Source organism: Protopterus annectens, chromosome 7.part0, assembly GCF_019279795.1.
Source record: "Protopterus annectens isolate FY-2018-M chromosome 7.part0, PAN1.0, whole genome shotgun sequence".
NCBI classification, from domain to species: Eukaryota; Metazoa; Chordata; order Ceratodontiformes; family Protopteridae; genus Protopterus; species Protopterus annectens.
The window spans coordinates 1,222,484,840-1,222,510,040 of NC_056739.1; the positions used below are offsets into that span (position 1 = coordinate 1,222,484,840).

Consider the following 25,201-nt stretch of genomic DNA (forward strand, 5'->3'; position numbering starts at 1 on the left):
TCATCAGTGGATTCTTCCATCCATCCATCCTCAACTCCTTTTCCCATTTTGCACATGGGGTCGGGGTGTCACTTCAACAGTGACAATCATCTTGAGCCAAGGTTTACACCACCAAGTGGCTAGCCCTGCCGCTGTCATCAGTGGAGTATTTTCAAAGTTTTACTTTTGGTTTACTTAACCTCTGCAAGACTTGGTTTCCCATCCATGAGATCTTCTTACATGATATCAGCTATCCTATTCCCTGTCTCAGCCGCCAAAAAGTGGTTATTACTTACATGGTATGGCTTGAAACATGTGGCTCTTTGCTTTTCAATGGCTCTAACTGTGGGATATGTTACCTAGGTGGCTGAGAGTTGAGTCACCCACAGTGAGTGTATTCTGGCCCTCCCTAAAGAATTAAAACCACAATCTATTATTCTTTATAGCTTTATAGTATCTCCTTGAATTTTAGCTCTGATCTAGTCTTGTATTATGATTTATTTTGTTTATAGTCTGTTTTATTTGCTTGCTACTTTATTTTTCTCTCACACACACACACACACACACACACACACACACACACACACACACACACACACACACATACCCACATATATATTACGATTTTATTATATCTTATTGATATTTTAGAACTGTGTTTATGTGTAGGCACATTAAAAAGAGCGATGTCAACTGTCAGCATTAGTGCACAGAGTGACTGAGTGTGGAGTGCATTGCCATCTGTACTGCTGTCACTTGTCTTATCTGCATATGGTCTTCACATAGCAAACATGCATGATACAATAACACTTATCCCTTCTGTGATTCCTCTAGTCCAGTGTCCAGATATAATGTGGTTATGTTTTCTGAGCACAATGCTGTATGCTAGCAGTTTGCAAAGGACATAAATGAGCTTATTAAATGTCATAGAAGGGATGTGTAATGTATCACTCTTTTGTGTAATATTTATGAGTGTACAAAATTTATAGCATAATCTATACAAACTGGGTGCAGTCAGATCAAACCTCTAGATATTGATTCAGGTTGCTAATAAGGCATGTAAGGCACACTTCACATCCTCAAATACAGTATTACCTTGCCCAGCATTTCACATTCCAGAATGGTGTCAAAAGAAGCAGTAATCAAAATATGAAATGGATCTGTTGTGGGAATCCTACAGTCCCTCTAAGAGGCAATAATGTCAGTAAGATACTACTGGATTGATGATGGAGTGAAGAAAAATCATCGGTGTTCTTCCAGGTGAAGTCTTGTCATCACATTTTCTGCTGCTGAATCCTTGGATACTTTAACAGCAGTTCCTACGTGTCCAAAAGTAAATGCACCACCTGTTTTCTACAGTGTAAGAAGGAGGTGTCTGAGCTTGTCATTCTCTAGATTTATGTAAATATGAAAAGTGCAATGAGACTGAGACAGTCAGGACTGACAAGAACCATCCAATCAGCATAGGACGCTGTGCTATGAAGATGCCTGGCATCAATGGTTAATGACAGAGAAGTAAAGCAGGAAAACTAATATTTGTAAAATCATATGTAACCCCCAGATCAGAAGGTGTGATTTCCTAACTTTGTAGATACAGTTGAAACATCAAGCTCAGGTAACACAAGCAAAGCAGCAAAACAACATTTGAAGCACAGAAGATGCTAGTACCACAAGATACAAACAAAAGTACTTAGTACATACAAACACATTAATAAAATCTAAGAATTTTTGTTGGATCATAGAATTACTGATGAATTAAACAACTTTCTAAGGGTGGAATACCCCTATATGGCGACTATTGTGGGTATACCTAAACTCCACAAAAATGTATCTAATCCACCGTTTAGGCCAATTATTTCAGGAAACAAATCGAAGACCTTTTTCAAAGGAGTGATGATAGACTCCATGCTCAAACCAATTTATGTTGAGATCAAACATTTAGTGAAAGATTCATGGGAATTTTTAAAAAATTTCCCTATCAGTTTGGAGAACAATGACTTGCTGTTTATTTCTATAGACGTAATTGATCTTTTTACATGTATACCATCGACACGGGATGGAGGCTTTTTCTAACAGCATTCAGAAATATAGCAATCTTGGGTGGGACAGAATTAGTTTAATTATTGAAATGATGACTATAGTACTGGAAAACAACTTTATTTATTATGAAGGGGAGATATTTAGGCAAACCAAAGGAGTAGCTATGGAGGCAGCGTGTGCCCCCATTTATGCAAATCTTGTAATGTTAGACTGGGAAGAGGAAACTATTTTTAATAGTGAGTACATAGATAATATAAAATATTATTCCCAGTTTCTGGACGACATTTACATTTTATGGAAAGGAGACCAGAGATCTTTCAATAATTTTTTAGAATATCTTAATAGGAGCAGTGATTATCTGAAATTCACCTCTGAAATTAACAACAAAGGAGTGGCTTATTTGGATACACTTATTACTATTGATGGAATGAGTTTCAAGTCTAAAATACACAGGAAAGCAACTTTTTAAACTCCTATTTGGATTTTAATAGCAATCACCCCAGGAAACTAAAATATAATATTTATAAAGGGCAGTGCATTAGAGCCCTCAGAATGACTTCTAATTATAGTGATATGTTAGAAGAAGTTAACTACATCTTTAAGCTATTCGAAGAAAGAGGGTATGATTTAATTATGATGCAAGACGTTAATAAATATGTTATTAGTGAATGGGGGAGGAAATATGTACCACTTCTAGGTATGAATACGAAGCAGAATACTAATGTATTTGGTAATGTCACAAGTATCAGAAGCAAAGGCAACAATGCATATAATAGAGCATGCATTATTGAATTTGGCCCTTGTAGCAATCAGGTTAAGGAGATTATGACCCGGAATTGGCATATTTTATTGACAGACCAGGAGAAAATTGACATTCTAGAGTCCAGTCCAACATTTGTGTACAAAATGGGAAGTAATTTGAAAAAATTATTAGAACATGGTATAAAAACTAGAAAGAATAGGGAGTCTGCACACACCTCGAAATGTGGTGCATGTCATCAATGCTTTGTCATAAATGAAGAGGAAGATTTAATCTTGGAAAATATTAACAAAACTAAAATTACTTTTAAGTATGGTAATTGTAATACCAGTATGTTAGTTTATCTTGCGAAATGTATGATATGATATGTCCCTCATACTATATAGGAAAGACTGAGAGGAAGTTCAAAAAAAGAATTTATTCTCACCTTTATAGTATTAGAACGAAAGACATCAAAAATGCTTTATACAAACATATAAATAGCCGGGGTGATGACCATCATTTTAAATTTGCCATTTTAGAAAGTTTGTCTGTTAACCCGAGAGGTGGTTACATTAAAAATATTTTAGCATATAGGGAACTGTGGTGGCAGTTATTAACAGATGCTATGACACCACCAGGATTAAATGAATATATTTCTGTAAAACCAATTTTGGAGTTAGGAAGGAGATATATTATATGCACAAGTTTTTTACCTTATTACATTTTTATATTAAATGAGTATGTAAGAATTTATTACTTTTAATATTAGGATGTACATCAGTAGTATGTATATAAGCATTTCGTCTACATTGTATATATGATTGTTTTAATTGTTATAATTTGTAGCAAAATGTATGTACTGTAGCTTTTAGAAGCTGAAGTGATTTTGGCGCCAATTTTGCGTATTTAAGTGTTTTTGATTAGTTAGACGACAGTTCTGATAAAGCCCACTATCTGTGGGTGAAAGCGCTTAACTTTTTATGGAATAAATCTGTTTTTACATTCAGTGGCATTGGACTTGAATATTTTAAGTTTGTTGAACATCTGGTTGCTGTGAGTAGATAGCGAATTCTTGGCGTTCTAGTTTCGCTAACTGTTCTACTATTGTTGTTGCTTTGAACACTTGTTTCTGTGGTAAAATATAATAATGAGTAAATAAGAGTCATAAACTGCCTATTATTATGTAAATGATACCTACAGTACAAGTGTGCTGTAAACAAGCCAGATAAACAACTGGTCACATCCTACACTCTGGTAAACAAGTCTCTGCTGACACTAAAGCAAAAGAAAAAAGAGAAAAGGAAATGCTAAGCTTAAGAAAGTGCAAACATAAATGAATAAAAAAATAAAAAATGTCATGGTCTGTAAAGAGTAAAGTATAAAGAATTACTAAAAAGTATGCCTCTTGATGTGCAGTGAGTAGCTATGACCTCAGGATCTTTGTTACCAAAATCATAATTGTGCCTTCATACCTCAAATTATAACTTCCTGGTAAAATTTAAGGCATTAGGCATTGTTCCTTATGTATTTTCATGTTTCATGTTTTATGTGCTGCAGATGCAACTGACATTCTGGATTTGCAAGTAGGTCATCCTTTAGTATGTTATTAATAGAATAAAAAAACGCTGCTAATTTTGTGTTTGCATCCTTCATTACAGATCTGTAGACTTGCAACTTGCCTGTCATAGAAAGCTCAGCTTGCTCCAGTTTTAGTGTTGCATATTCTTTGCTTGCCACCTTCCTGCAGGCTAGAAATACTGTAAAAGATGTCATGAAGCTTATCTTTTTCATTATAGTTTTGCCATTTACATACACCATTCTGTCATTAGAACACACGTAACATCATATTTACCTGAGATATTTTTCAAAATGTCTGATTCCTTTGCCACTGCTGATATGTACCATGGATGGGTCTGGTATGGCTCATCAATGGCCTGTACGGCCTTTTAATTGCTCGCTTCACATTTTATGCCACACTCCCAGATGATAAGCTTTATTTGATACCTGAGATTCAGAAAAATGAGAATTCAGTCAATGCTCCATATATCAACTTACATGGATACCAACAGAAGAAAATGAATGCATTTACTCTTAAGTACGAGTTACTTATCCAGTATTCCCTAATCAGAACCTACTTGCATTCCCTATGTAATATTTCAAAACACATTTCTTAGGCATCTACTGTTTTTTTATGCAGAATATTTTTTCCACCATATGCTAGAAGTATCAGTGTAATTAAGCAGTGTGCCTCTATTCCTACAAGCTTTTTTGCTTAACCTATATGAAAACACATTTGTTTAATGGTGACTGATGTAAGCAGCCATGCTTCTTTTTTAGTAACATACCTATTTTGACACAAGTTAGAGTTAGTGAATATAATACGGTTGTAATTACTGCACTAAATTTACAGCTAAGTGAATTAAATTACTTTGCCATACCATCATCCAACAAAACATTTTGCAGTCTACAGACATTACATCCTAAAATATTATAATACAATCTTTTTGCACTAAGATAGATTTTGGAGTTGGGGGGGGGGGACTAAAAATAGTGTTCATAAATAAAGACTTCAGTGTAAAATGTCTGCCAATGATGGACAACTGAAAGAATATATAAAAGCTTTATGAAATTTACTTCTACCCTATGTCTAGAAGCTAGTTCACTCTCAACATGATAGCAAAAGTACACATATTCAGATGAATCTTTTATGTGCCAGGCATAACAAAATGAAATTCATAAAGCATGTCACCAGCATACAGATGCATAAGATAATACACACTATAGCCAAAGAATAATACAGTAACAGTTGTGTACAATGCACAACAGGTATCACAGAAAATATGATAGTAGCAAACACAGTAGTGTCAGCTGTGAGCCAGGCAGTGCATCACCACAGTATTAGGATACAGATGGTGTGCCAGACCTCACTGTTATGCGTGATACAGACTTAGGCAGAACAGATATTAGTGATATGTGGATTCTGTACAATATGTCACATTCCAGGTATACTTGGGACACTGGATGGCACACATACAATAATCCAGAAACCTTCTACTAGCAATGTGCCTACATAGGTAAACTGACATGGCTATTAATCCCATTAACTGTCAGGTGGTATGTGACTACAGGTGTTGTATCACACATGCATGTGCCTCAATGCAAAAGCAGCTGTGAGGCCAAAGTCTGTCACTCTAGTGCTGTGCATCGAACCTTTGAAATGAGCTTATCCCCATTGTCATGTACTAGGTGATGCCAGATGTCCTCTTTAACCATGGCTACTCACATGCATCAGACATCATAGCATGTAGAATATGACCGAGCACACCAGAAGGATCATAATATAAAATAACTGGTATCTGATCCTCAATGAATACATTTATTTTGCCTTGATGGCTCCAGAGGAAATGTGAACTATATACCTGTATAAGCCTGTTAGATGTTTATACCCTATTGTACAGGTTCATAGGCAGTTAAAAGGCAAGCAGTCCAGAAGACCATTAAGGAGCCTAGTCCAAATTCCCAGTTACCCCAAAACACTGTCTGGTTAAGTGACTTCCTCAAATTCATACAATAGGTAAACAAAGGCTAAGGGAATCACACTGTTACCATTAGAAGTAGCTTATTAACAGAGCTTATTAACAGCTCATAGCTTTAATCCTCTTTGCTAACTGACAGACTGTGTTGCAGAACCTCATCAAAATTATTCTTTCACTTACCACCAGATGACCCCACATGACAGCATGAACAACACAATTATGCTACAGGCATATATGCCAATGACTTTCTTCTACTTTTGTTTTTTGTAATTTTTTTTTCTTTTACCTCCGTAATATCTGTCTTTTTAAGTACCTGCTGCTGATTCCTTTTTCTGGTTAGCCCTCAGTTTTGACATTTTGGAGGGCAACCTAAGATTCTCTTCAGGTTCCCTTTTTCTCTTAGAGAGTATATCATTATGGATCCCTTCTTGTCTGCCTCCACAAAGTCATTCATGAATACTTGAATGATTTGAATCTTCCGATAAGGTTCCTCATCGTATATTATGTTTATTTTCAATTTCAGCTTCAGCACTGACTTCTTTAACTAACAACTTGGATTTTCTAGCAAGACTCGTACACACACAAGTTCCTCTATCTCTTTCAGCCAAATCTAGATTATAGTTCATTTTGACGTTTCTCTACTTTTCCATTTCTCTGTATCAAGACTCTATTTTTAAGCATTTGTCAGGCTGCTGTTACCCCTTCCCATTACTCTTAGAGGTATAGTTTGGACTGTGCACTTTTAATAGTGTGTCAGGCTGCTTCCCCCATTGTAACTAGGAGCATTGTCTCACCACAGAGTATTTAACTGTGCTCCATCCCCTATAAATTTCACAATGCCATTAACTGAGGGAGGTCTCAGTCAATTATGACAATGTGTATTAAATTAGCTACCAATTTATATTAAGTACTACTTTACCCAACATTGTTTGAATTTTTGCATGTGGTATTCACAAATCTTTCCTGTCCCTATGAATGCATATTGTTTCCAGCTTCCTCTTATCATCTGTTTTATGTTTATAGACACAATGTTCCTTAATAATTATGGCCTTGCTTTCAGACTATGGTGGTTCTTTCAATTTCTTCCCCTCCACTAATGCCATTTATTTGGCTAACTTAGTAATTGTACACAAACAATACACTGATTATGCTATTCGAGTCATTACTTTATCACATTCTGTTGCTACACTGTAATTAGCATGCTTGTTAGAAATCACATTTTTATAGGCACATTAATTAGATTTTCATTACCAGCATGATGGCTAGAAATGAAACTGTTATTAAGTACAGCAGTCCTGTTACTAGTTAAACAATGTTTCACATTTAAAATATACAATTGTAGTTGCTGAAAGTTTTTGTATGTTTGCAACCAGTGCACATTCTTAGTTATAGGCCTAAATTGCTCAGTTTTGAACAGTGCTTCAATAACTAGTAACTTTTCAGTATAAACAACCATTTTATCAGGACTTACATTGTCATCCTGAAAAGTCCACTCATCTGAATTTAATGTGAGCGCCTTTTTCAATTAACCAACAGGTGAAACATGTGTCATTTTATTTTAAATGAGAAATCAAAGACAAAGAAACACAGCCGTGATGTTATACCTTTTATTGGACAAACACAAGTTCTGCAATTGCTTGAAAAATGCAAATTTGGGAAAAAATGTGCATTTATTTCTTTAGTATGACTTTGCATCACAGACAGATACCGTGTTTGAGCATATGTTGCTGTGTGTGTGTGTGTGTGTGTGTGTGTGTGTGTGTGTGTGTGTGTGTGTGTGTGTGTGTGTGTGTGTGTGTCACTGCTAAGATTACTCGGGTTTGCATTTTAGAACCCATGTTCTATTCATTACAAGAGATAAGTTATTTTTACATAAGCTTAACAATCTTTAACACCTTAATGCTCTGACAATTTTAATAGTACAATAAAACTTTGTCCAGTACTACAGTTATTTATAGGTATCTGTCAGGACCTTAGACTAATATAACACATTTTCTTCTTTTCTGTCTCTCTTTTTTTCTCACTTTCTTTCAGTTAACTGAACCACAATTGGTGTTGTGCACTAACTGTACATAATATTCATACATTCTAACTCTATATCTTATTCTCTGGGTAGTCCCTGGCTTTCCAACAACTGAAAATTATTGCAAATTGATGTTTTCCTTTAAACAAAACATTTATCTCACAAAAATATCTGCTAGATTAGACACACTAACAAATTACAAATTATAACTTCTCATTTTCCTACTCTGTATTTAACCAGTTTTCCTGCACATCTCTCGTGTTATAATTCATTTTCTCATTAAATGTCAGACCAGTCTCTCTGACCTATTATCGTCTGTAATAAATTAATACTCTAGTGTAACATGCCCAGCTTTGATTTTTATTGCAGGGCATGATCTGGCTTTCTTCATTTTCAGGCTCTCACACACACACACACACACACACACACACACACACACACACACACACACACACACACACACTCACTCACTCACTCACTCACTCACTCACTCACTCACTCACTCACTCACACACACACGCACGCACACACACACACACACACACACACACACTCACTCACTCACTCACGCACGCACGCACGCACGCACACACACACACACACACACTCACTCACTCACACACACACACACACACACACACACACACACTCACTCACTCACACACACACACACACACACACACACACACACACACACACACACACACACACACACTGTGTCTGTCTCTGAGGTCATGCTAAACATGCAAGCTCTACATTTTTTTCCATGCTGGCATTTTTCAAATGTCTTTTTTAATGAATTGGACATAAATGATGTATTTCCCTTTCTAAACAAATGTGGATGCTTAAGCACTGTATCTAACATCAGTAACGTAATATCCCCTGACAAAGGATTTTTATCATACTAAAAGTATGAGTAATTGCAGAACCTATGTTGGTTTACATCATATCTCTGTTCCAGTGTCTTTGTGTTTTCTATAAGTGAGCCAACATGGCATTTCTTATTTTTCCTTTTATTTTTACTGTTGACTTCTGGTTATAATTCTAGGTTTGAAATGTGCTTTAGATCAGACATTTGTGTTCTTACCATTATACTTGTATTTATTTATTTATTTAATTTTATTTATTAAGTAATTATTTCTTTTTTGTCTGTTAGCCAGGTAATTTCAGAACTGTTTGAGGTTAGATAAAGCAGCTACCTGGTTATTCCTAAAGTAGGTGGTTTTTGAGGCATTTGCTGCTATTCTACCTTTTTCCTTAGGTTAAGCTAATTTTGGTTGATATTTGTAACATTATAACTGTTTCCATTTTTTCCAGCCTAGGTCTCTTTGTCAAATGAGATTTTTAATGTGATGTGTTAACCATGGGCATGTCTGACCCCTTCTGAGACAAACTGGGAAAATGCTGTTTTTTATAGCTGTAAGAGTATTAAGGAAGTGGTCTAATGCTATTGTGGAATTAGGAATGTGATAAAGACATGCCTAGATTATTAGACTGAGTTGTTGAAGTGTGGGCATTTGATGGTCAGGAAGGTCTTCCACATACTAATTGGGGCTGAGGTTTAGATGTCTTGAATAACAAAGCTGCGATCTACATCATTTTATTGAATGTTTTATTTAGCGAACACCTAATCATCGAACACTATCCATCGAAGATCCTATTTAGCAAACTACCTCTACACCGAATGGCATTTTATCAAAGTGTTTTAGTTGGCCATCTTTAAAAACAGTCACATATGACATCAGTTACTAAACAGTGAATATATACATTTTAAGATGTGTATAATGTTAAAAAATGGAAAACCTAAAGGTAAATAAAGTAAATATTAAATTAACATAAAAACTTTATATTTATTTATACAGTATGTGCACTTTTTATATAAGGAAAATACATTTTTTATGTTTTTTCAAGGGGGCTATGCCCCCTCCCCCCATGGGGGCTACAGCCCCTGGAAATCAAATATACCAACTCCAAGATCGCATTACAATGAGGTAATGGATAAATCACGGCCAGTGGGCATGTCAGTCACACAAAGTTTTTTCAGGATGGCCAACTAAAAACTTCGATAAAATGTCATTCTATGTTTAGGTAGTTCTCTAAATAGGGACTTTGATGAATGGTGCTCGATTAGGTGTTCACTAAATAAAATGTTCAATAAAATGCTATATACCCCAAAGCTGAGAGTTCAGGTAAGTGGTCACTGAAAGAGATGGGAAGTATGGATATGGCTAAGCAATGCTGTGCTGTATTTAGTGTGGCATGTTCACCTGTTAGATCATTAAGTCTAGTTCAGTATTTTGCTAATTGTTCTAGATTAAAATACATTAAAATTTTATTTAGTTTTGTAGAAAGATTCCCCTTTTCATTAACATTAATGTCACCTAAACAAATGGTATTTCTGTTGTAGCTATTTGTGAATATTTCAGAGATGGTAGCCTTTGAAGTGGTAGGTGAAGATGGGGGTGGAATGTATGCAGCAGCAATGTCAGGGTAAGGGTGTTTGCCTAAGGAGATGCTTGTTTGGATCCAGTTTGGTGCTTTGCCATTTGTTTGGCAACCATTAGTGAAGGAGCTCAGTTCTTTATAGGAGGGTTTTATATTAGTAGCACAACTCTCCTCCAGTTCTTTTTCCTGGCTTATTGTCATATATAATACCCCCAGCCTGGTTCAAGGTAGTTTGAGAGGTAGCAGGTATCTTTATGACAAGTTTCAGTGAAGCCTTGTATATGGGGTTCCATGCTTCTGAACAAGCCCATTTATTGCTAATTCTACAGGCAGCAATGTTGCTTATTATGAGGCTGTTATACCTATTATGACAGTGTTGCTGATGTTAGTTGTAGGAGAAGTTATGCTGGAGAAGTTTCGTTGTACGGGAGGGCCTGAGTTGGATTAAATGTCCTCTGATCTTAGAAGCTTTAGCAGTCAAAGGTATTTCAAATGTTGAAAGAGTTTCTTAATCGCAATGTTTTTTGGCTTGTTTTATGTTTGGAAGAGAAATTGTTTCCTTATAATATATAGGTTAGATATCGAATGTAATGATGCAAGGTAAAAGAGATTTGGATAGAGATATAGGTGGGGTATGTAGCAGAGGAATTGGGGGGCTATGACCGATAGGAGGTTGTCTATTAAAAGTAATGTGAGGGTTAGGTTTAAGACAGTGAAAAGTGAAGAAGGCTTGAGGAATGCTGCATGCGTAGCTGTGTTTAGAGTGTAAGTGCAAGCTTAAAGAGAGTAGCATCGTGAGTGTGGAGACTTGATTCAGAGTAAAGAAGACTGAAAAGCTGTGTGAAAAGAGGGGAGAAGAAGTGGAAGGTTATTTAATATTGGGATGGGGTTCTGGAGGTGAAAATGGAGTGGTAGAGACAGTACTGTGAATCCTAATAGACAGTTTAAATTTGGAAAAGTAAAAGAAGATTTACATAGTAGGAGTAGGACTTATTTCAGTCTTATAGGATGTGAGAGAGATATATGTAGAGGAGAGTCTAGAAGGGTAAAGAAAACTTTGAATGAAAAGGTGATGAGAAGGAGTGGAAATAGGTATTAGTTGGAAGTAAATTTGATTTAGATTTTCTTCTAAATTATTGGAATCCATCTCTTGTACTGAAACTGGAACCTGGACTGCTTTTTGCTGAACAGTTGCAAGGCTCTTCCTCACCAGATGTTTTTCTTCTCCTTTTCTAATTGATTTCCTTGTGCTTTCTCTGGTTTTCTTCTTTGCTGACATCCAGGCAATGTAGTAACTAACCAATAACTGGACTCTGTTGTCACACTGGGAGAGATCTAATCAACATGTTGATCTGTGTGCAACTGTCTTGGAAGAACGGGTGTCCTTAACTTTGTAATTTTTTTATTAAAAGAGGATCCATGTCTGTGAATTCTGCATACTGTTGTGTATATTCCCCAATTCTCCAGTCACTTCTCATGACATTACATTCTGGAACCTGTTCCCTACCCAGATGTCTACCTACTTCCCATGCCTCTTAAAGGCACATGCATAAATGTAGACTTAATGCCCCAGGCACAATAATACACATACAAACTCCTAAGTAGTCAGTCTGCATTTAAACGCTATAACATCTTTTCTCCCTTATATTTGCTATTGACCCCAGTGATTACAACTTACTCATTCCTCCCTATTCATCTATCTAATCCTACATCCTACCCTTCCTATATTCATTAGCCCAGTGTTTTGGCTCCTCTCTCACTGACCTGTCTCTCTACAAAATACACCCACCATTATATCTTTCTACCTCCAGCACATTAAATCACTTACATTTCCTTAGTGTCACTTCCTGGTACCAATTCCATCAACTACAGTCCCTCTCACTCTCCTTATTCTCCTCCCCAATATCATACTATTTTGCATTCATTCCATATATCTGATGTCCAACAATTGGTCAAAACATCCATTCATCAAACAACTAATCAAACATGATTCATCGATCAGCAATTGAACAAAAACCAACATAAAAAACAAAAATCTTCTTTTTTTGCAAAGGGGCAAGGACTCATGTAACCCCACACCTCATGCTAATTATATATTCTAACTACAAGATCACACCGTAGTGTTAAAGGGGAAATACCCCAATTCCCACTGTACCATGATCTCACACAAAACATCCACTACCATGCTCAATCAGCTGAACTTTGATCAGTCATACAGGCAGGTGTTTTTTTTTTTTGAGGGGGTGGGTTCACAAGTTGTTATTTGACAACTTTTAGGTAACCCCACACATCATACTGTTGCCCTTTCATATACACATTCTCTATAAGTCAACATGGCCCTCATGTACTTGTTAATACTCTTCCCATTATGTTTTCACATATAACATCATATTACTTACCCCTCCAAACTCTCAGCCCCAAGAATCTGCACATACTAAATATCTCCCATAACTTCTCCAACTTTAACTTTCTAGTAATTTCACACCTATATAAACCATCTTACATTCACATATTTAAATACAACTACATTAGGCTGTATTCCAATACCCAATTATCAAATTCAAACACAAAATTAAGTGCAAATGCTTGCCATATCATGTGTGCATCACCCTCACACTAAGTGGTTATATATACTCAGATCCAGGCCCTAATCACCCTGTCAATGATGCTAACTCCACATCTTTTGATATCTCTTAGTACAACCAAAGCCACACTCTTTCCCCCTGGCTATCATCTCTTCCACATGTACCTGACTGGTATCTATAATAAACTCCCTGAATTTCACACCTGCATAACCCAACATTCCCCAGACATACTAGTGCTTACTGAAACCTGGCTCCACAAAGAAACTAAAGATGTACAAATTATATCTCCTAGATTATACCCTTTAGTAGAAAAGCAGGTGGAGTTGACATTTTCTGCAGAAATAACCCCTACATTTTCTGTACCCACACCCAATTCCAACATTCTCTAACTCAGAAACCTTTATAACACTACTCAAAATAAATAAACTTAAGAACATAGCAATTATATATATATATATATATATATATATATATATATATATATAATTCCCACCAGGTAACAATATAGCCACTCTTGAGGAATTGCTTTCCTTGGCCTCATCCAAAATCCCATACAGAACTATCATACTAGGTGATATAAATATAGCTTGGCAAACAATACATTATGTCAATCCTACAAACACTACACATCTATAGTTTTACTCAACTTATTACTTCCCCAACTTGATATAATAAAGCTATCAGCAGACAATCTACCTCAGACTAGTTTCTAGCATCTTTCCCAGACCTAATCTTTGATTTTGGCACCATATCTGACAGCCTTAGTAACCATCAACCAATTTAGAACTTCAGAGCTTTGAAGATTAGCTTCAAATCACCTCTCTTTAGGCAAGTAAAAAAACGTAACATCTTTCAACAAGCAAACCTTTATTAATACTCTAAAAGCATATAACTGGGAATCTCTTAGGGATCTTCCAATAGATGATGCAGTAACAGTGTTCAACAGTACTTTCATATGCATATTGACTCGTTAGCCCCAACCAGAACTAGAAGAGTGAGATGCAACCCAGCTCCATGGTTGACAATAGAAACCCTGCACAAAATGAGACAGACAGAGACAAAGCCTGTAAGGCCTGGACAAAAAAACAAACAAACAAAAAAGAAATGCCACCATCCAAAACTTAACACAACTAAGAAACCAATCTAATTAAAACAACAAGGAAAAACTACTACTTCATAATCCAAAAACATGTTGGAACTCCATTAACAAGTTATTAACAACCAGGGCAAGCCAAGCAGCCAGTCAGAAACTTGCAAACGCAAGACAGTAGTATAACCAACCAGTTTAATACCAGTTTCATTGAAATATTCAAATCTATAATCAGCAATCCAACAAACCAAATTAAACCTCCTCCACATTGCTTAAATTTGCAGAACCACTTCTCTTTTCCACCAGTCCCTATTGCAACTATCAAAAAAGTTCTTCTAAAATTGAAACCTACAACACCTGGCAACCTCCCAAGTGAGTACCTTAAAATGACAGCTGATGCCATAGCCTATTCCTCTCCACTCTGATAATTTGGTCCACCTTTGAAAATGTTGTCCCACCCATATGGAAAAATATTTTATACTACCTCTACACAAATGAAGCTTTTCAACATAACTTTGTAGTTATAGACCAATAGCCATTCTATCCCCCAGATCTAAGATATTGGAGAAATACATACATACATACTCAGATTCTCATCTGTTTATCAGAAAACCATCTACTCTCCCCTACCAGGCATGGCTTTATGCTACACCACAGCACTACTACTGCTCTGCTCATTTTACTTCTACTGTATACATGCAAATAAAGGTCATATAATCTCTTTAGTTTTCTTAGAATTATCTACAGCATTTGATACCATGTCCCATGAAAAACTCTTACTCCAACTATATAATATTGGATTGGCCAATACCGTTCTACATTCGTTCCATAGTTACCTATTCAACAGGGCACAGGCAGTCATATGAAAGTGTGATATCTCCACTTTCCTCACAGTAAACCTAGGACTCCTACAAGGTTCTGTATTAGTCACCCTGCTTTTTAGACTCTTTATTAATGATCTTCATACTGCCAGCAAACAAGCCACTAATAGTGCAATACACTGATGACTCTACCCTGATCTACTCAGTGAAAACAATAACAGAATTTGAACATTTAACCCAGCATGCATTCTCCTCTGCTAAATCTTGGATAAAAAAATCTCAACGCCTGCTAAATCCCAATAAACCAAAATTAATATTATTTATTCCCAAGCCTGTAGCTATACAGACCCAGTCCTGATTTATTTTCCTCATCCTCTCCCTACCAGCAGGCATCATTTGCTGCTATATTTATCTTTCTTCTAGAATCACCTTTACAAATAAAAATCAAATCACCAATAAACCAAAAATAATACAAAACCTGTTGACTTAAAAAAGAAGAGCAATAAATATATTCTTTCTCGTAGCTTTCCCCGTAGCTTGTCTAAAAATTCTACCATCAAATTTTAAAAAATATTAGTAAGACAAAATTCAATCAATTCAACCAAATACAAAGTAAAAGGTGTATCATACAGATTATAAATAATAGCCTCAATGCCAAACATATGCTCTGTGCAGGTATACAAACTTATCACATCAACAGTTAACCAATACATATTCACTTCCCATTTCACACCAGACAACTTCTGTGACAAATGAGTAGTGTCCCTAATATATGATGGCAAATTAACAACAGCTGTATTCAGAATGCAACTAATAACTTTGCCTAAACTGTAAAAAAATAGCATCCCTAATGGAGATAATAGGTCTACCAGGAGGTTGTTCCTTGTGAACAACAAAAATCAGCCAGATGAGAACAATAATTACACAACTTTCTTTCTACATCTGCTTAGAAAAAATAACCAAGTCTCTGACCTTTACCTAATAATGACAAAGCAAATGCAAAATTTGTTTATGAGCCTCAAAAGAAATGCATTCATACATTGAATAATCAGTTAAATGAGCATAACACATTTGATAATATTGGTGTATATTCATGACAACTACTTTCTTCCCTTTGTCAGACTGGTAACTAAATTAGGATTTTTACTGAGGCTTAAAAATGCCTCTCACTGTCCTCTACTCATATTGTAATTAATGTTTTCCTATGTGCCTGAAAGGAAGAAAATAAACTGTCTATTTCACTATTTGCAGAGATGGAAATGCTTTGATGAATTCATTAGCAAATTGTGGAATAAAATTACTAAAACTAGAAACAGTACCAGAATCAAGCAATGAGTATGCAGACTGAAATGACTCAAAAGCGTCACAACTAGAATAAAAAATAAAATCTGTATCTATAAAGCTACCAATATTTTTATCATTGAAAAAAATAATGTAATAAATTAAGTTTTCTGCAAAGCTTAAAGCAGTCAATTCTGCATTTATACAACTGCAGAAGCACTGTAGGCACAAACTTAAGTCCCAAGTTTAAAACAGACAATTTATTGTCAGAATGTGAAATGCAAGAAATATTAACCAAATTGTCATTAAATTCAGTCACCTGAGACACAGATTAGCAAAGTGTTCCAATTACGTAGTTCAGTTGACTTGTAATAATTCCTATTTGACAATCTGCAGACTTCTTGAAAGATTAAGATGTGTCATAACCATGCAGTGGGTCCCTTTCATGATGAGCACCCTTTGCTGTGCTCTGCAACCATTTTGAATCTAGACAATGGTGTCTTATGCACAGATTTGTAGACATATGAAAGTAATAGAATATTTAATGTATTATACTTTATATCCTTTGGGTTAGCTACATGACTTCTGTTTAGGGTGATGAATCCAGTACATGCCTAGAAAATACCTGTGTCAGAAGTAAAAATCATATATACATCTAAATAAAAGGTGATATTTTTTGTAATGACCAAAATTCCCCATACTAAAGAAAGCATTATGGTTGGGGTTGAATACAACACCTAGCTGCATCTTAAACCTTAAGACTATAGTGACCGTCTTGTACGTATTTTGTACTTGAGGGTATCAGTATAATTCCCTGAATTATCATAACAAACTCTCAAGGTTGCTAACATATGTTTTTTTTTTACACATAAGTAATAATAGCAAGGCTTTACAAGCATTTGTCAGTGACAGACTTGCATGTTGGCAAATACTTTCTTTCTATTAATGATGAAACTATAACTTCACTTTAGGACAGTAAATGTAGAATGTGTTCAGAGCTTATATCAGTTTAGATGTTATTACATTTGTCACTAGAAACATATCATGACCAAAACCCTTGTTTTTTTTTCTCTTCAGAATGATGAATATACATCATTCCTGGAATAGGTCACTGTTACATTACAGAAGAAATTAAAATCATACATAAGGAAATGTTTTGTCTCTAGAAAGATGCTATAGCCAACATTTCTCTGATGAGAATATCTGAAAGCAAAATATGGATATTAACATTTAAGACAGATTCAAATTTGGGTTATAATGACCATCAAAAACTGATGCACTGCAATATTTGCAAAACATTCAATATAAGTTAGAAGAATAGTTACCAGTTCTTTTCAGACTAACAGATACAAAAGCTGTTAAAACTGTAAATATATAATGTAATAACATGAACTGATGTAAAAATATTTTTTTTATTTTTTTTAAACATTGTATCTTAAAAATCAAATCAATATTTTGATATTTTCCATAAAATTCATGATGGTGCTCATTTGCTCTTAAAGCTAGTACACAGCCTAAGTATATGCCATACTAATGTATCCCAGTACAGTTCCATACTAATGTATCCCAGTACAGTGAATATATCACCAAAAATTGTTAAGCTATTTTTGAGGTATAGACCTTTATATAAATGCTTCAAAACAGCCAAAAGCAGTCAGTAGTATGGATTAGTAATCGAGGCGTTAAAAAAAGAACTATAGCCTGATGGACCAGAGGCAAGGAGTCGGTACAGCTGGCAAAACAAGTTCAGGAAAATTCTTAGGCCACATGTTGGGTTGCCAGGTGGATAATATACAGTGCCTTCTGGCAATTTCTCCCATTTGGGGGAAGTGCTATAGGGAAACCACTGCTTGTGCAACCATTTGTGGAGTTCAGTAGCCTCACCCACCACTTTCTATAGAAATGGCAAGGATTTTTATCATTTGTAGGGTGTATGCATGTACTTTCTCTGCTCTTATCACTGTACACTTTTCTCCCGCAGTTTGAAACTTTGGCTGCTGCCTAAATGATGGCTGCCCTTAAGGTCCCCTTAAGGTTTCTTGCTCTCCTGCCTCTGGCAATTTACATCACAAGACAAACTTTGTGAGAAGTTGAGGGTCCCACCTGGTGAACAGTCATATCGAGAATTGGTCAGAAATGAGCAGTTGCAAATATTCAGGACAGAGAAGAGAAGAGAACCTTGAAACTACTGTAAGTTAAGTTGTAGATGGATAGGGAGAGAGGTACAAAAGATAGAAGAATCAGAAATACACAATATATCACTTAACAGCATTTAGTCTAATAGCTAGACTTTATGCCAACACTGATAGACCTTCTAGAACAGATCAGTAAAGTGGAACTTAGGGACATTTCAATACTAGGATTAGGAATGGCATTTAAGTAGTAAGTGAGACAAACAAGTTTAAAAATGGTTATTTATAATATTTAATAACATAGGAGTAGTCCGCATTTTTCACAGACTAGTTGCAGTCTCATTGCTTTCAAATATTCAAATTGTTTCTTGTAAGAAAAGCAAAATTTTATATTTATTTTGTGTTGGTATGTGGAAATAATCACTTCATTAGACTGAACTAATTTTCAGTTGAGGATCAGGGATGAAACTCCATGTACAATACTGAAATCATGAGATTATCACAACAAAGTAAAACACTGTCAAGCACTGAGGTAAGAAGGCAATGATTACACATCCAGGGATAAATTTAGGACAGGGCAGTGGTGCAGTGGTAGCATTGTCGCTTTACAGCAAGAGGTTCTCTGGTTTGATTCTCGGTTGGAGTGCCTTCTGTGAGGAGTCTGCATGTCCTCCTTGCATTCATGTGGGTGTGCTCCAATTTCCTCCCCTGTTACAAAGACATGCATCTGGAGCATTTCTCCCTGAGCCTCCGCTGAAAATTGCCTTTGTTCCAAGCCAGACTTCCAAAGTTAACAAATGTTAAACAAAAATAAATCATTGCCTTCTTACTTCAGCAGTCTTTGTGGGGGGTTTCTCCAGATGCTTGGGTTTCCTCCCACATTCCAAAGACATGTTGTAAGGTGGACTGGGGATGCTAAATCTAAATCACCTGTAAGTGTGAGGGCATGCATGTATAATACAGAAGAATGACCTGACAGCCTACTTCTATCCCCACTTTGTCTTGCAAATTCTATGTATGGCAGTGGCTGTCCACAAAGGCAGTCTAGGAGTTGAATGCAATTCATTATAGAGTAAGAGAGTGATGGAGTAGTTACAGAATAATAACAGCTTAAAACAACTGTCATGAAAGGAGATACTGCCAGCCCAGCTATCTGGAATTTTGTAAATAATTATATGTCATTTGTGAATAGCAACATGATTCATATAAGATGTTTGTGTTACAAATGTATTAGAGCTGTATGTCATATAAGATGGTTTGTACAGACGTGTGTTGAAGAGGTATTTTACAAAGTGTTGTTTAAAATTTATCTACAGTGTACCCTACTAGAATAGAACAGAAATGTACATACACTATTATAACTATTTAAATGTATATATTTTAATAAAGGAAACTGGAATATAGGAGGTTAACTTGCAAAACTTCAGAAAAATAGCTGAAATTAAATTACTTTGTGGCTAGGCCATAAAACATGCTATCTTTCAGTTTCAGTACAGTAAGGAGACACAATGTCTAAAACTAAGGAGCATTCTGTATTGTCTTGGAAGTGTTTTATTATTTTATGACGTCCACCATTTGCCAAAGATCTGAGGAAAAGCCTCTGTCTATGTATTTTCACAGGTGGATGCTAAATACCGCTAGTTTTTAGCAGTGGGGAGTTTTACCTGGGATAGTGTCAGATGACAAGAAATGGTGTCATTCTGCAAGCTATCCCAGCAGTAATATTTGAGATATTAATCTAAGAACTCTCTGAGAGAGACTGAGCATTCTGTAATCTGTCTTGGAACTGACAAGAGGACCCATTCATCACACATTTGTGTTGCGCTGAAGGAAGTTACTAGAGAATAGTATAATTTCCTTAGATATAGTCAGGAATATAGCAAAGCTGAATGTAGATGTTTTTATTTATTTGAGACTGTCCTGCCATGTTTTTTTAAATATTTCCTGTAATTTTGAACTCTGATGTCACTGTAATATATTTAGTATTGTTTTGTTATTTTATTATTTTTTATTAAATATATTTAAAGCTTTCATTTTGGCTTATCTGTCTAGAGATGTTTAGGTCCTGAGAGTACTTGCATATTTACTGGTGACACTGTGGGCCACTCCTAATAGCCTTGCTCTTGGTCAAACTACCATTTGTATTAAAAAGTAACATTATACAGTAAGATTGGATCAGTGATAGCTACCTTATAGTCTGGGCAGAAGGGAGAAAAGGTAATAAACCTCTACCAGCCTTTCCAGTGTGTGTGTGTGTGTGTGTGTGTGTGTGTGTGTGTGTGTGTGTGTGTGTGTGTGTGTTGTAAACAAATCTTCAAGAGTGTGTGTGTCAGCTAATTTGGCAGGGACACGAAGCTGGTTGAACAGAGAGACTGTTGGAGGCTTGGCTTGGAACCCTAGCTAAGGACTCAACTCTATAGCTGTGCCAGTGTGGAATCTTACTGGGGATCTGAAGAAAGAGGAAGAAACAAGCCTAGGACTGACTGTGTGCTCTTAAGGGAGATTGCACTTGATGCAAAGAGCTGCATCTGGACATACTGTGTGTGTACCTGTCATAATTCCAATGTATGTCCCCCACTGGTACCAGTGGTGAGGATTGAAGTTCCTTGATCACTGGTTCAGTGGTGGGGCATCACATTTATTGGCTGGCTGTGGTGGGATCACCACATCATATATTAGGATTCAGTGGTGTGGATATTGAACTCCTATAGCCTGTAAACAGTGGTCACTAAAGAAGGTGTTTGTGCTGTCAATCAACCACACAGTGAACATTCTGAGTTACATATCACAATAGTTTATTTATTTATTTATTTTTGTTAACTAAGTCATATAGAGCAAGCAAGCATGTCAGCAGAGGACTATGGCAAGTGGACAATGTGCCATTTGGCTGAGATGTGCCAAGCCAAAGGACTGGGGCATACCTGACTAAAGCAGAAATGATTGCAGCCTTTGTCACAGCTGCATCACAGACCAGCAACCAGGTGGACAACCAGACTGAACTTGAGGATGCACAACTATCAGAAAATGCACAGTTCAACTTTGCCTTAGAGGACTTAAAAATCCATCTGGTGTTAAAGAGATTTGAACTGGAGGCCAAACAGTTGGAAATAGAATCAGCAGAGAGAGACTGTGGCATTTGGAGGCTGAAGAAAAGGAGGAACAGATGGCATTAGAATCTGCAGAGAGACTGAGACATCTGGAAGATGAAAAAAATGAGAAGCAGAGGCAACATGAAAAGGAAATGCTGACTCTTCACCAGGGTCATGAAGGTAATGGTGAACAGAATAATCAAACCCCAGAAGCAACAAGGGTTGGTAAATTTCTTCCACAATTTTCAGAGGGTGATAATTTTGATAGTTTTATTCATATGTTTGAAAGGGTATGTAAACATTATAATGTTGACCAAGGGCTCTGGGTACAGTTCCTGACCCTCTTACTCCATGGTAAAGCTATAACTGGTATTTCTAAATTGTCTTAAACTGACTGCTTAAATTATAATACTGTTAAAAATTGTTTATTAGAGTGTTTTTTTAAGTTAAAACCTGAAGCTTATAGAAAAAAGTTTTGCGAGCATCGACAAAAGACAGATGAAAGTGTGTGTGAATATATTGCTGCATTAAGCACTTATTTGCCTAGATGGGAGAGTGGGCATTAGGTCACCACTTTTGAATGTTGGCAGACCTTTTGGTGAGGGAACAAGCCCTTAGCATTTTGCCTGAGGATATGAGAAGCTGCTATCAGATAGAGAATGTAATACCACAGATGACATGGGGAAAAAAGGAAACATATACCTAGCAAGCAGTGGATCACTGCACAGGAAATGGATACCCAGTGCTGTTTATGGGTCTAAGGGAACCCATGGTGGGAAGCCTAAGCCACCCAACAGAGTCCACAAGTAACAAGGGAAGCCATTAGTTCAGGTACATGGCCAGGATCAAGGGTTAAATGTTTTAAATGTAACCAGTGTGGCCATGAAGCATATAGATGTCCATGGAGGCAAAGTGGTGAGAAAAAGGTGGGACAGCTAGTAAATGGGAATGACAGAATGCCAGCAGTAAGTTTTCTTAAAACAACAAGGGTACCAGACTACCACAAGAGGTTATATCCTATCTTAGTAGATGGACAACAGGCCACTGCTAAGAGAGAGACACACAGCCTCTGGACTAACTGTTGTGAACCTGCAATGGTTAAAGAGGAGCACTACTTGCTTGGGTAGTCTACTCCAGTCAGAGCTTTAGGTGGGACCCCATTCCAAATACCTTTAGCTAGGGTTCACCTTAGCTTCGAGAGTGGAAAAGGAAGCAAGCAAGTAGGTGTGTTTCAGGATATCCCTGCAGATGTCCTGATATGGAATGATTTTGATAATGCAGTACATTGTTTGCATGCAATTACATGCAGTCAGGCTTGGAGATAAGCATGTGAGTCTGGTAGCCTGGGGGGACCCAGACAGACTGCATACTTGAAGCCAAGACTGGTGAGGGGGCTACTTCAGGGAGGGAGCTACCCTGTAACAGTGAGACTGAAGGTGAGTCACAGCTGATTGTGGGTAGTGATGTTCCCTTGGACAGAGTGACTGCAAGGGCAGGGGTGAGTAGTAATATTACCCAAACTGACAGTGAAGCACCGCTGTCAGAAAATACCAGACTTCTTGTGGAAGGGGAGCTGGGAAGGGTTACAAAGAGAGAGTTGAGGCAGGCTCAGCTCTCAGACTCTACATTACAAGGACTGAGGGAGGTAGCTAGCGAGGCACCTGATTCTCAAAGAAAGGGGGAATCTGTATACTGGGACAAAGGGTTACTGTATAGAGAGTGGGCCCATGAGGGAGGGCTAGAGGGTGAGAGAATACAGCAGTTGGTAGTGCTCACAGCCTACTGTCTGGCACTTCTAGCCATATCCCATGACATTCCCTTTGCAGGCCATATGCGCATAAAGTACACCAAAAGACACATTATGCAGAACTTTTATTGGCCTGGAATTTCCAGGGATGTAACAGGGTACTGCAGGACCTGTGAGCAGTGCCAAAAGGTAGACAAGGCAGGAGACAAGGTGAAAGATCCTTTGATGCTTTTGCCTCACATTAAGGAGCCATTTCAGAGGGTAGCTATGGATATCATGCAGCCTCTGAGTACCCCAAGTTCCACAGGGAAGAAGTATATTCTAGTGGTAGTAGACTATGCTACCAGATACCCTGAGATGGTGGCTCTGTTCTCCATTGGAGCAGAGAAGGTGGCAAATGCTTTGTTAGAGATTTTCCATAGGGTAGATTTCCAAAGAGAAGTACTGATTGACAGAGGTGCCAATTTCATATCAGACCCGCTGGGTTGTCTGCGGGAACACTGCGGAGTGAAGCACACAAAGACCACCCCCTACCACCCTCAGACTAGTGGTCTTGTTGAGAGGTTAAACTCTAAACTAAAGACCATGCTGTGGGCATTTGAAAACCAGTTTAAGAGGGAGTGGGGCAAATATTTGCTCCATCTGTTGTTTGCTTACAGGGAGGTGCCCCAGAAATCCACAGGATTTTCACCCTTTGACTTGCTGTATGGGCATAGGGTGAGGCAACCTCTAGATTTGATTTGTGATGAGTGGGAGGGTGAGTGTGAATCCCACAAGGAATCTGTTGTAGCATATATCCAAAATCTCAGGACAAGGCTCAGGAAACTCATGGGCTTAGTCCAGGAGAACCTGGCAGAAGTCCAACAGCAGAAACAGATCTCATATGACAGGAATGCTCAAGCTAGAGAGTATGCTGTAGGGCAGCAGGTTATGGTTCTCATTCCTGTCAGACACAACAAGCTGCAGGCAACTTGGTAAGGACCCTTCAAAGTGGTAAGGAAGGTCAGTGATGTTAACTACATGGTAGAACTGCTAGGCAGGAGGCAGGGGCACAAACTGTACCATGTTAACATGATGAAACATTACCATGATAGAGAGGCCCTTGTGCTAAGCATTTTCAGTAAGAGGCAGGAGGAGTATGTGGGGGATCCATGCCTACAGGGAGCCAGCCAACAAAATGTCAAGATACTATGGTGGTACCTAGGATTGCAGGCATATGATTGGACAGTGCAACACTGTAATGGGGTCAACAATGCAAAGACAGCTGGGATCTGAAGACAGGGAATGGGCTAATGTATTCCCAGATAGGCTCATCCTCTCAAGCAATGTTTCTCAAGGGTCACTTGAAAAACTAGCTTGAGACTTTGGGGGGGGGGTTGTCACGAAAAGAGATCCTGCCAGCCCAGCTATCTGGAATTTTGTAAATAATTATATGTCATTTGTGAATATCAACATTATTCATATAAGATGTTTGTGTTACAAATGTATTAGAGCTGTATATCATATAAGGCAGTTTGTACATACCCTACTGGAATAGAACAGAAATGTACATACAGTATTGTAACTGTTTAAATGTAAATATTTTAACAGGGGAAACTGGAATACAGGAGGTTAACTTGCAACACTTCAGAAAAATATGTGAAATTAAATTACTTTATGGCTAGGCCATAAAAAAAATGTTGTCTTTCAGT

At 37.1% G+C, this 25,201-nt stretch overlaps 1 protein-coding gene across 3 annotated transcripts in view; it reads right to left on the minus strand.

Moving 5' to 3' along the window:
- LOC122806985 (gonadotropin-releasing hormone II receptor-like) overlaps positions 1-25,201 on the minus strand; it is a 360,507-nt gene that overhangs the window by 266,303 nt on the left and 69,003 nt on the right. For all 3 annotated transcript variants that reach the window (XM_044077849.1, XM_044077850.1, XM_044077848.1), the window contains exon 2: positions 4,614-4,765. The gene's annotated coding sequence lies outside the window, so the exon portion shown is untranslated. The remainder of the gene's footprint in view (positions 1-4,613; positions 4,766-25,201) is intronic.